The sequence below is a fragment of the Gadus chalcogrammus genome, chromosome 6 (assembly GCF_026213295.1).
Source record: "Gadus chalcogrammus isolate NIFS_2021 chromosome 6, NIFS_Gcha_1.0, whole genome shotgun sequence".
Classification (NCBI taxonomy): domain Eukaryota; kingdom Metazoa; phylum Chordata; class Actinopteri; order Gadiformes; family Gadidae; genus Gadus; species Gadus chalcogrammus.
In genome coordinates, this window is record NC_079417.1 from 22,666,906 (window position 1) to 22,680,604 (window position 13,699).

The following is a 13,699-nucleotide window of genomic DNA, read 5'->3' on the forward strand; positions in this document are numbered from 1 at the left end:
CGCCGGGCCCGTCACCAGCGCCACCGCGCCCACCCTCTGCATGTCCTGGAGCCCCCCGTCCACCAGGGGGCTCCACTGCCCGCCGCCCATCCCCAGGCCCAGGGCTCCCATCTGGCCCATGTGCGCGCTCATGCCCTTCCAGGGCTTGTTGACGATGGAGGGGCACTCGTCCCCGGGCCCCTCCACCGGCACGATGGAGTAGTACACGTCCACGGCGTGCAGGACCGACTCTGACGGCCGCTTCCTCGACTGCGGCGAGGAGAACCAGGCAGTGGGGAGGTCCAGGCGGACCACGCAGACGCCGGGGACCCCCACCAGCCGGCACCCGGCCGAGGGCCCCGACTCGCTGGGGTCCCGGATGGCAAGGGCCCGGACGCAGGGCAGGACGGAGGGGGGAGGGGGGTCGGGCTCGTCCCAGCGCCGCCCCGCCAGGTAGAACAGCACCTTGGAGGAGGAGGAGGAGGAGGAGGGGGGGGCGGGGTTGAGACCTTAAGTCGGGAACACTTTGGGCCTTTGTCTTAAACATCGTCTCTTTCCAGAATTGTTGGACCATTTGGCATTTTCTAATGTTGCGGTTCCCACAACATTTTATGAAGCAGAATAAAGCTCTTATGTTAGGAGTTAGCTGAGGATGACAGTATCCCCCAAATATTTTATTTTGTATACTTTTTGTATTAATTGACATAAATATCCCTTTGTTAAACTATCTGAAGTAATATTAACAACCGTAACTCACTGAATGAATCAAATTATGAATTCAATAATAAAGATATCATGACAAAGATAAATCCAGGATGCAAGAGGACCAACCTGTATCCACGGCTGGGACGACCCAACCCGGGACTTCACCACGTGACCTTTGACGTTCCAGTTCAGCGTGGCGTGGCTGGGCGTGGCCAGGAGACGCGGGGGCGGGCCCTGCAGCAGCTCCAATGGGATCTGCTGCTCCACACTCAGGTTGCCATAGCTGCAGTTGACGGACGGCAGGGTGGGCGGGACTCCCATGCCGCCCTCCATCTTGTGGAGGAAAAAGCGCTCGGTGCGAGACGATAGGCTGCCGTTCCGCATGACTTCCTGATTGGCGTCCCGAAGGAAGTAGGCAGAGTCGGCGCCTCCTAGCTGGCATTGGACGGGCAGGTAGGTGGGGAGAGAGGAGGTGAAGCGGGTCTGGGAGGAGTCCCCGCCCCCCGCCGGGCCGCCTCCTCCTGCTGCTCCTGCTCCGCTGTCGGACACTGGGGAGGCAAGGAGGGAATGATGAGGATACAGAGAACCCCTTCATCATGAAGAATGCATAGGAAAGCAGGGTCTTCAGCGTCTGCCCCTTATATGGTCATTCACCCGCTGCTATTGCAGTTATTTCTTCTTTGCTCAAATTGCCAGATTTTGCATTATAAATCAAAATTCAGATTTCCGATAATGATTGTAATTTTCCATAAAAATCTGTAATCAAATCTGTAATTTCCATTTTAATTAACATAAAGGACATGACTCGCATTATAGACTGTGTTGTTGTTTGGCAGCTGTTATTTTCCTCGTTTCTCATTGGCTGTTCTAAACTACACTATTCATGTTGCTCCTGAGCCAATCAGAAGCCGCGATCCCATGGACTGGTCTGTCACCAGTGACAGCGCAGGTCTGCGTGGTCTGATGTGACCACTGCTCTTTAGCACGAAGACCGAGGGAACAGAAACAGAACAGGATGGTCGCTCAGCCTTTAGGAGCGGGCGGAAAACATAACATAATAACCCTATTAAATGTGCTACGATGACAATATCGTTTATAAATCACGTAGACTGAAATCAACTTCTAAATGTCTTTTTCCGGGCGAAGGCGGCTTTAGAAACTTTGTGTAAGCGAGTCGAGTTGACCTGTGAAATGCGGTTTGATTGTAAACGCACACACATAGGTGTGCATGGCATGCTAAACACACACACGCACCCAGACGTGAAAAGGGAAGTGCAAGCATGGATACACTAACACACATATCCACCCAAGCAGTGCATTGCACACACACTATTCTATTGAATAGAATAGCTTCACAACGTAATTTAACATAACATGCAGGAGAGACACGTGTGTGTGTGTGTGTGTGTGTGTGTTTGTGTGTGTGTGTGTGTGTGTGTGTGTGTGTGTGTGTGTGTGTGTGTGTGTGTGTGCATCAGGGCGCCATACATCAGCCAGGACGGAGCACGGTGACACCCCCTTTCCATACGTCCCCAGGACATCCCTGTTCCCCGCCCCGCATCGCGGTCTGGACCGCTGGGAGCGCCCGGGGGGTTTCCAGCCCTATCCCATATTAGGCCTGCTTTAATTCCAAACAGGCCCCCCCCCAGCCCCCCCACCCCACACACACACACATTATTGAGCATGAAGTGTGTTTCCAATCACACGGAGTGGGGTCCCTAGGAACACGGGCCGCTCCGCTGCAGTCTGACGTGAGCGTACAGCTGGCTGCACGGTGAACACATGAACACATGAGTCCTTAAGCCGTCATCGCTGGAATGAATCGCCTCTACATATTTATGCTATTAAAAGAATAACTGACCATTTTTCAATTTGATACTTAGTCCGTCAAATGTAAAACACGACCTTGCAGAGTGAGTCGTAGGTTTACCGGCGCAAATAAAATGGTGACGGTCTTGCTTTATAAGCAGTTGAAAGGAGAGAGAAAAAGAGGGGAAGAACAAGAGGAATCTATATCTGTTTTAGGATGGTACAAATAGCACGGCGATATTACGCATCATTCCAGACCGTGTCAGATGGTCCATCCATAGCAATAATATTTTGAATCAAATATAAAGTATCGAGCATCAAATGTATCAAATACATTTAGCTCATTACCTGGAGAGGCCAGCCAGCGTAACACCATTTAACACACATCAGTATTCACACTACAACACCTGGGCCCAATTGGAACCTGAGTGCAAGGTACTACATACTAGGGTGTGAACTGTATTAAGGGGTAGCATTACTATGATGGCCAAAAGAAGACATTGTTTTCGAAATGTAACAATGTTGCAGAATATAACTTGAGGAGCTTTATTGATGACACACTCAAAACCAACAAATTCATTTTCGAGGAATCTCTAACTCTAATAGAAGAATCTATACTCTGAGAGAATAGACGGACAGACAGAAGAATCTGTCTGTCTGTCTGTCTGTCTGTCTGTCTGTCTGTCTGTCTGTCTGTCTGTCTGTCTGTCTGTCTGTCTATCTATTGTCCTTCCATTTCTCTACAACTGTACATTTGATCGACTTCACACTGCGGTATTCCAGAAAGCTTCAAGCAGAAGGCCAAGGATATTCGACCTGTTCCGAACTTGCACCTTTCTGAACGGACAATGTACTATTATATAAATATATACACAGTATATGTATTTAAGTTCATTATTATTTTAGTTACTTGTTCACTGGGGTTGCTGGTTCAATGGGGTGCTTCTTCAAATCAGTTGTATTGTCTGTAACACCTGTATGGTTGCTCAAAGCCCAGTGGAAGAACAAAAGGTTATTCTGAACAGAAATAGGGATCCCATCGGGGGTTAGATTTGAGTCTGCCTTGGTCTTTGTGCCTGACCTATGACCCCGAGATAAGTCTGCACTGAATGGATCCACTGTATTATTTGCTTATTTGCTTTCTATTAATTAAATTGTTCAACTTAAAGTTGCAGGGTCCTCCAGACTCAGATGGGACAATATATTAATAAATTCATCATTGATAGATTAAATCATCTATCAGAGTTTGATAAAGATAAAAATGTATTTACTACGATAAAAGGATTTTTGAAAAATTGCTTTATCTTCTTATCAGATATTTTTCAAAGATTGACTGTGTGTGTGTGTGTGTGTGTGTGTGTGTGTGTGTGTGTGTGTGTGTGTGTGTGTGTGTGTGTGTGTGTGTGTGTGTGTGTGTGTGTGTGTGTGTTTGTGTGTGTGTGTGTGTGTGTGTGTGTGTGGCTGCGCCCACATATGTGTGTGTTTGTGTGTGATTGTGTGTGTGTGTGTGTGTGTGTCTGTGCGTACATATGTGTGTGTGTGTGTGTGTGTTGTGGGTGTGGGTGTGTCAATGCACACATGAGTGTGTGTGTGTGTGTGTGTGTGTGTCTGTGCGTACATGTGTGGTGTTGTGTGTGGATGTGTGTCAACACGCACAGGTGTGTGTGTGTGCAGAGTTTTTGTGTGTGTCAGCACGCCCTGGCCTACCAGAGTGTGAAAATATAATGAATGTGGGACCAGTGAGGTTCTGCCGAGACACCGCTCGCTGGGCGGCGGCGACGGCGGCGGCGGCGGCGGAGAACAGCAGGCGGATCACAAAGATACCTGAGCACAACACCAATAAACCCCCCTGCTCCGCAAGGCTGCACCGCGCCCGGCCGCCCGGTGTGGGTGTGTGTGTGTATGTGTGTGTGTGTGTGTGTGTGTGTGTGTGTGTGTGTGTGTGTGTGTGTGTGTGTGTTTGTTTGTGTGTATGTGCGAGTGTGTGTTTATGAGCGTGTGTGTCTGTGTGTGGATGTGTGTGTTGGTCTGAGTGTGTGTCTGTGTGTGTGTGTGTGTGTGTTTGTGTGTGTGTGTGTGTGTGTATGTCAGTGTGTGTGTGTGTGTGTGTGTGCGCGTGTGTGTGTGTGTGTGTGTGTGTGTGTGTGTGTGTGTGTGTGTGTGTGTGTGGGTATGTCAGTGTGTGTGTGTGTGTATATCAGTGTGTGTGTGTGTGTGTGTGTGTGTGTGTGTGTGTGTGTGTGTGTGTGTGTGTGTGTGTGTGTGTGTGTGTGTGTGTGTGTGTGTGTAGGGGGGGAACTAGGGGAAAATGTAACAGCAAAGTTAAAGAATGAAGAGGACATGAAGAGAGACAGCAAGGCAGAGAGGAAGACCAGGATGAAAGGGGGAATAATAAGACGTGTAGAAGGAGAGAATGGTGGAGAGAAGACAGATGTGTAGAGGCGATGAGGACGAGGGTGTGTGTACCACCCAGAGAGAGAGAAATAGGCCTTCCTCTTCCTCTCTCTGTAGGTGACGGGGACACTTATTATAACCCTTACCCTATGGACTATTTTTATAGTGTTTTTTTTCTCACGAGGTGATGTATTCTCATACGAACACTAACTGTAACCTGAAGGCCCCGTAAAATACAACCGGAATTGTTGTGTTCGCGGGGACAAAAATGTCGGGTCTGCCACCGAACAACCTTAAAGGTCCCATGACATGCTATTTTATGCATTCTTTAATATAGGTATTAGTGGGCAACTAACACAGTATTCAAAGACGTTCCCTAAATTCAGCCGTGGTGCAGAGTTACAGCCACTCCGAGCCAGTCGCACATTGAGCTTCCCCCAAATGCGCGGTTTCGGTGGGCGTGTCAAGGAGGAGGGTGGGGGTGTGGCCCTGAGCAGCTTGCAGCCACGGTACCATGCGCTCTGTTTACCGTGGATGCATCGCAATGGCGAGGCGCACACAGCCTTTAGCCGTGTTCTGTAAATATTCTAGAACACACGGGAGTCCTGGAGCTCTATATCTAAATATTATCATATAGCCTACACAGATATTTATATCATATAATATATATTATCACGGCCAAAAGCTGTGTGAGCCGATATTATGAATCTCAAACCACCGCGTTGGGTTCTCCGACGTTCCTGGGGTCTCATTTATAACCGTTGCATACGCACAAAACGGGGCTGAAATTGGCGTACCTGACTTTCCACGCCAAGGTTGTGATCTATAAAAAACCAACTTGACGGGAAAATGTGCGCAGCCCTAAGCAAACTCTGACCCATGCGTACGCATGGTTTGGAGGAAAAGGAGAATTTGCGACACAGATGGTGTGGTGGTGAACTGAAGTCAGACCGAAGAATTGTAGAGTGAGAAGAACGATTATGTTTTATCATCGCCCTTCATAAATTTAATTTCATGTGTTACATCTATGTAATCAGAATAATTTAAGTCAACTGCGTTATTTCTCAGTTATAACTCCAGAAACATCTCCTTAGAATAGAAAAAATAAATAAAAATCTCTATATTTAATCCCGTCACTCCATATACTGTCCACTGACGGCGCGACTGCATGGAATAAAGCATCCGTCCAACATGTGTCAATAACATAATATTTTTATGTGACACTGTAAACACATAATCAAATGTCAATTAAATCCCAAGTGTGGAAAACCAAGCCACACTCCTCATCACAATCGTTGTACTCTTCATGCTTTTCATGACAAATCAGGCATTAAAAAGGGGTTATGTTCAAGAACATTTTACGTGGATGATTACAAACTGATTATCCAAGGTGTTCTCGGTCAGTCTTATTACCGTAACCCTATAAATGCAGAGGTGAGCGCCGTGGTTAATGCTGCACCATATGGCACTTCTGGCGGACCATGCAAATGACAGGATTCGGAGGGAGATGGTCTTTAGGGACCATAACGATTTATTGGTAGGCTTGAGTCAGACCACTTCTTTTTTAATTCTGGGACTGTGCGCTACTGCGCTCCTTGCTACTGACAGAGTTCACTGCTGCAGCAACATGTTGCCACTCACTCTGCTTTTGTTGTTGGCGATCCCAATCCAGTGACCGCCGAACATAACTACTTTTCGGGCCTCCATCTCACCCACAAGTGTCTCCACTTCAACATCCGTGAAATTTCGCTTTTTTGCTTTTCGCAATACTTCTGCCATTGTTTCCGACAAGACATAATACTTGCATCTGAGTCTGTTTTATATGCAGATCGAATTCATGAGGTCATTTGCATTGACCATATATGGTTAAAAAGGGGCGTGTACAGGGCGGAACGTGAAGCTGATTCAGCTGCGCACACTTGTAGGCAGTCTGTGATTTATAAAGAAAAGATTGCGTACGGTGTGCGTACGCAGGGTTTTATAAATCTCAATATTTTTTGGCGCACGCAAAACTTGGCTTTTGGGCGTACGTATACTTTTAGTAGCGATCCCACGCACAGTTTTATAAATGAGACCCCAGGTTCTTCAACGTCCACATCAATGTGAATACACACACTGTAACGCAAGTGTTTCTTGTCGGTTCTTTGACGTGTCTTGTATTTCCACAACGAGACTGTCGTGGGGGTTATCTGAGCCATGGTTGAGAAGGAATTGGGGGAAAGGAACTTTGGTTTGACTCGCTGAAGTACATGAACTGCGACATGCCGCCGGTTGCCGCGAGGCACCATCGCCCGGCAGCGGGCAGCCGGCAGCAGGCAGCGCGCGGTTCAGTCGACTTCAGGTTGATGTGAAAGTGGAAGAACCAGAGACGTCGCAGAACCCGACAAAGTCGTTTGTGATTCATAATATCGTCTGGAGGCGCACACAATATGTTATTATAGATATCTATGTATTATATGATATTATTTAGATATAGAGCTCCAGGACTGTAACGCAAGTGTTGTACACTTCCTTGTTATTTGGATAACCGTTCTGCTGTTGGTGTGTTGGCGCATAACACGTCGGACTCTCATATCTGGTATTTCTACAACGAGACTCATATTGGGGGTTATCTCAGCCAAGGTTGAGAATGAATTGGGGGGAAGGAACTTAGGCTTTGACTCCCTCAAGAACATGAACCACGACATGGAGGAGAAAGGGATTGTTGGCGGCGAATGTCTCCCGCTTGACCCCTGCTGAGGGACCACCGCCGGAGGCGGAGGTGCATAAGCGCTGCCCGGCGAAGATCCCTTTCTCCTCCTTGTCGTGGTTCATGTTCTTGACTCTTGAGGGAGTCAAAGCCAAAGTTCCTTCCCCCCAATTCATTCTCAACCTTGGCTGAGATAACCCCCAATACGAGTCTCGTTGTAGAAATACCAGAGACGAGAGTCCGACGTGTTATGCGCCATCACACCAACAGCAGAACGGTTATCCAAATAACAAGGAAGTGTACAACACTTGCGTTACAGTCCTGGAGCTCTATATCGAAATAATATCATGCAATACATAGATATGTATATCATATAACATATTGTGTGCGCCTCCAGACGATATTATAAATCACAAACGACTTTGTCGGGTTCTGCGACGTCTCTGGTTCTTCCACTTTCACATCAACCTGAAGTCGACTGAACCGCGCGCTGCCTGCTGCCGGCTGCCCGCTGCCGGGCGATGGTGCCTCGCGGCAACCGGCGGCATGTCGCAGTTCATGTACTTCAGCGAGTCAAACCAAAGTTCCTTTCCCCCAATTCCTTCTCAACCATGGCTCAGATAACCCCCACGACAGTCTCGTTGTGGAAATACAAGACACGTCAAAGAACCGACAAGAAACACTTGCGTTACAGTGTGTGTATTCACACACACACATGTGGCGCTCGCACGGTCGAGTCTATTTGGCGGGCCAACGTCTTTGGGCGGGCCAGGCAGAGAAAGGGGAGGAGCTGAGATTCCTGATGACGTCATGAGTACAGACATTCCAAATCAGCGCGCTTGAGCCGCCGTTTTTTCAAAGGCGAGCAGAACAGCTAGTGCTAGTTTTATACCAAACGCAAGTTTTAGCCACTGGGGGACCATAGGCAGGCTAGGGGAACTCATATTTATGTTAGAAAACCTCACAAAGTGAGATTTTCATGTCATGGGACCTTTAATGGCCGCAGTTTGTGCCAGCCGGGCACTCGAACCAAGCTAGACAATCTTTTCTCACGTCTTTAAAGAACGGCCCACATAGTGACCATATTGTACCACGTCCAAATCACCCCTTTTCCACAAGCAGTACGGTCATCTTATATGAGGGGCCGCCTGGGACATATCATAATCTCGCATATATACCACTATACTCATACACACACACTATTATACTCCTTTGACATGTATGTATGAGAGTTAGATGTGGCAGGTGCCTGTTGAGGGCCTGATAATGTTAGATCACCTTTAAAGGAGGACAATTATTATATCAGTAGCTTTTGTTCACTGACCTCTGTCCATACGATGAATGAATAAAGAAATGTTCTTTATATTATAAGTTTGATTCATTTTGATTATGCATATTTATCCTGGCAGAATTTAGCATGATGACCAACTTAATTATTTCCCGGATTTTGTATTGGTTACCGTAGTCCCTAAATGCATGTAGAAATGCAGGAAATGGTATTCAAATCAAAAAAGAAAATCTGGGGGGGTACCCACAGACCCCCGAATTATTGTGTCCCCCCCACTTCTCAAACCAAACTCACGCCCTTGATTCTCTCTCACATACACTACTATATTCTCTTGCATAAACATCTATACTCTCTCACACACACACTACCATACTCTCTCACATACACTACTATTCTCTCTCACACACACACTACTATATTCTCTTGCATAAAAAACTATACTCTCTCACATACACAACTATACTCTCTCACATACACTATTATTCTCTCTCACATACACTACTCTTTTACATACACTACTATTCTCTCTCTCACACTACTATATTCTCTTGCATAACAACTATACTCTCTCACACACACTATTATATTCTCTTGCATAAACAACTATACTCACTCACATACACTACTATACTCTCTCACATACACTACTATACTCTCTCACATACCCAACTACTGTATATGCTCTCTCACATACTACTATACTCTCTCACATACACTACTATTCTCTCTCACATACACTGCTATACTCTCTCACATACATTACTATACACTCTCATACATACATGTCAAATAAGTATAATAGTGTGTGTGTATGAGTATACTGGTGTATATGTAAGGGATAATGCCCGACGAGGTGTCCATTATCAGGAATTAATGGACGACGTGGAGGCGTGAACCGTCCGACGCGAAGCGGAGGACGGTTGCCTCCGCGAAGTCCATTAATTCCTGATAATGGACACCTCGAAGGGCATTATCCCGCTTATACCACGGTCACTTACCAACGGTGACCAAATTAAGACCATTAATTTATATTTTCATGCGTTTTACAATCCGAATATAAAGTTTTCCACAAAACATACATTTGTTTGCCTGGTTACGCCTGAGGGTCTGACTAATACCCGGAACCACCATTACACGCCCGTTGGGTTCTCATGCAACGGAAACGTTCTTCACTCCTCCAGTAATTAGGACGGGCCATAGCTACGACTTTAGAACGGGAGGTAGCGGGAGGTATTATAGTCCGCTCAGCTTTGTTTTGTTTCCCGTTGCTATGGTTACTACTATTTTAGAGACGATACGCCAGCTAGCGCATTAATTGAGAACGGTAAACAGACAATTTGACGGAACTACTTGTCCAGGTGTCCGTATATCAGGAGTTAATGCACACCCTGCATCCAATCAGAATCGAGTATTCCCGCAGACCGTGGTATAAGCTAGATTATAATAGTGTGTGTAAAACCAAGTATGAATTCTGTCCCAGGCGGCCCCTCATAAGCTTATGCGAACACGGCGATTTTAAGTTTGTTTTACACCTGCATTCTGTAAACTCTCCTACTGGAGCTATTCACTTCAAATGTGTGAATTTAAACGTCTCTCAAGTATGAAACACGCTCGTGAACGAGTCAATCGATCCAAGGATCTTTTATCTATGAATCCTTTTATGCACTTTTGCCCCAAACTCCTCATCCCAGCTTGGGAAGATCTCAGAACGCAGTTAAGGTTGAAATGATGTGGTTATCACTGTGGCTACACCTCCAGCCGCTAGAGGCCTCTAGTGGGAGGACGCACATAGTGCAGGTTTAAGTATACAGGGACTAGTAACGGGATATATACACCAATGCTAACACTACTACTTATACTAACAAGCCTCCCACCATCTGTCTGTGTTAGACGGGCAGGCCATGTGGGTGAAAGATCCTCAGCATACCAGTCTGCCTGCTATTGAGTCTGTTCCCATAGTAATGATTGTCCTTGAGATCTTAAGTGGAGGGCTGAGTGTGTGTGTGTGTGTGTGTGTGTGTGTGTGTGTGTGTGTGTGTGTGTGTGTGTGTGTGTGTGTGTGTGTGTGTGTGTGTGTGTGTGTGTGTGTGTGTGTGTGTGTGTGTGTGTGTGTGCGTGCGTGTGTGTGTGTGTGTGTGCGTGTGTGTGTGTGTGTGTGTGTGTTAGTGAATAAGTGCAATCTGCAAATGTGTGCATGTGCGTGTGCGTGTGTGTCCATGATCCACCGCAGGAGTCTGATATGAACCATATGCTTCGATCCCAGAACAGCTGACACACACACGCAAACGTGCACGCTCACAAGCAAGCGCGCACACGCGCACACACACACACACACCACAGTGAGAACGATGCAGAACGTCCCGAGACTTCAACTCTTTTTCATGGGTTTTGTTAGTTGGTCAAGGGCTTTGTGTGTAGTCTTTGAAACAGCCTGTTACCGTGGGCTGAGGGGCCGTTCTGCCACCGCTTGTTTACCCACGCCGAGAAATCAGCCCGACTTGCTTTGCTGACTCAGCGCCAAATGAGACATTCTAGCATGGCAAAAAAAAATTGTTGCATACTTCAGGTTAGAATGTATATTCCCACAGGGAAGGAGCGAATAACCAACCTATCGTAGGCTGCATTGAGTGAGGCCTGAAATCTGGCATTGTAGCATTATGATTTCCCATTGGCTGGCTGGGAAAACCTGGCAGGCCTGGACGCGCTTGGCACCGTTACCCTGGCAACCACGACACCAGTCTTTGCCTGCTGAGACCTTCTGGACTGTGTGCGTGTGTGTGTGCATGTGTGTGTGAGTATGGTTGCGTGCGTGTGTGTGTGCAAGTGTCGGAGTATCATTTTCAGTGTGTCGTGTGGGGGTGTTTTTTGCATGTGTGTGTCTGTGGGAGTGTATGTTTTGTGTGTGGCATGCGGGGTATATGCATGCCTCTAAATATAACATAAATAGAGGCATGTATGTGTTCTTAAGATTGCATGTATTAAGAACACACACACACACACACACACACACACACACACACACACACACACACACACACACACACACACACACACACACACACACACACACACACACACACACACACACACACAAACACACACACACACACACACACACACAAACTGACACACATTTGATATCATTATATTTCTGTCTCACTTTTCTGTCTCCTCTCTCTTTGTACTCTCTCTCCTTCCCTCGAGCAGCCCATGTGTCTGGGTCATCCATCTCGCCTGTGATAATATGTCAAGCTATTTAATGTCACTCTCTTTAACCATCCCTCCACCTTTATCTCACCTCCTCTCTATAAATCCCCAATCTAGTGCTCCATCTATCCGTCTATCTGTCCATCCATCCCTCAGATGGAAGAACCGTATACTGACAGAGCTGAGAGTGTGTGAGCGAAGGGAGGGAAATGTCCCAGACACCGAGGTAACCCAACTTTACTGTTATTGGATGTGTGTGTTGTTTACGCCAGCGGATCCTGCAGTGTCGATAAACCTGCTTTATCACACACACACTTATTGTTTGTTATCTAGATAAGAACAATGATAAGATAATAAAGAGAATCTAGAATATGAAAAGCACACGCACATAGCCATGGCTGTTTCTAACGACCATGGGTGTGATGCTCCGGAAACCACAGACACACACACGCACACACACACACTCACACACACTCACTCACACATACATGGGCACACACCATGGCTGAGCAGTGGAAAAAATCCATCATGGAAGAGTTTCCGGAAATGAATGACTTGCATTGATCATATAGACAGAGAGTGATAGAGGGGGGGGGGGGAGAGAGAGAGAGAGAGAGAGAGAGAGAGAGAGAGAGAGAGAGAGAGAGAGAGAGAGAGAGAGAGAGAGAGAGAGAGAGAGAGAGAGAGCAGGATAGAGGGCAAGAGAGAGAGCGAGCAAGAGAGAGAGCAAGTGCATGTGGAGGGGAGCCGTGAAAAGACAGAACAAGACAGAGAGGAAAGACACCATGTGAGGGATTACAGAGAAGGAAAGAAATGGAGAAAGAGGAGAGGGAGAGTGAGATTGAGAGAGAGAGAAAAAGAGAGAGAGAAAGAAAGAGAGAGAGAGAGAGAGAGAGAGAGAGAGAGAGAGAGAGAGAGAGAGAGAGAGAGAGAGAGAGAGAGAGAGAGAGAGAGAGAGAGAGAGAGAGAGAGAGAGAGAGAGAGAGAGAGAGGTATGGAGTTTCTATTTCTGAGCTGTGCATTTATCACGGACATGCTCAGTTTATTTCTGTGGCCTCTCAATTCTTCTGTCTCTATTCTTGTCTATCCGTCTGTCTGTCTACATCCCTCCGTCTTCCAGCCTGGCAGTCTCTCTGTCCGTCTCTTTGCCTGCCCACCTTGTCTGTACTTTATGTGTGCCTGTCCCTGTCCATCTGTTGGAATGGCTGTCTGCATCCCTCTCTGTTTGCCCGCCTGACCGTCTCACTGTCTGTCTCTGTTTGACGAACTGTCTGTTCCTCTGTCTGTCCGTCTGTCCCTAAGGTACCGCGACGAGAGGGAACAGATGAAGAGATCGCAGGAGGATTTTGGGGACAAAGATCAAGGAATAGTGGATGTGACTGTGTGTTTGTGTGTGTGTGTGTGTGTGTGCGTGTGTGTGTGTGTGTGTGTGTGTGTGTGTGTGTGTGTGTGTGTGTGTGTGTGTGTGTGTGTGTGTGTGTGTGTGTGTGTGTGTGTGTGTGTGTGTGTGTGTGTGTGTGTGTGTGTGTGTGTGTGTGTGTGTTTCACTGCCTCACCACTAAAGTGTGAAAAACCTATTTCAACTTGCCACTGTCTTACTGAGAGACAGAAAGAGGGCGGGGCTTAGG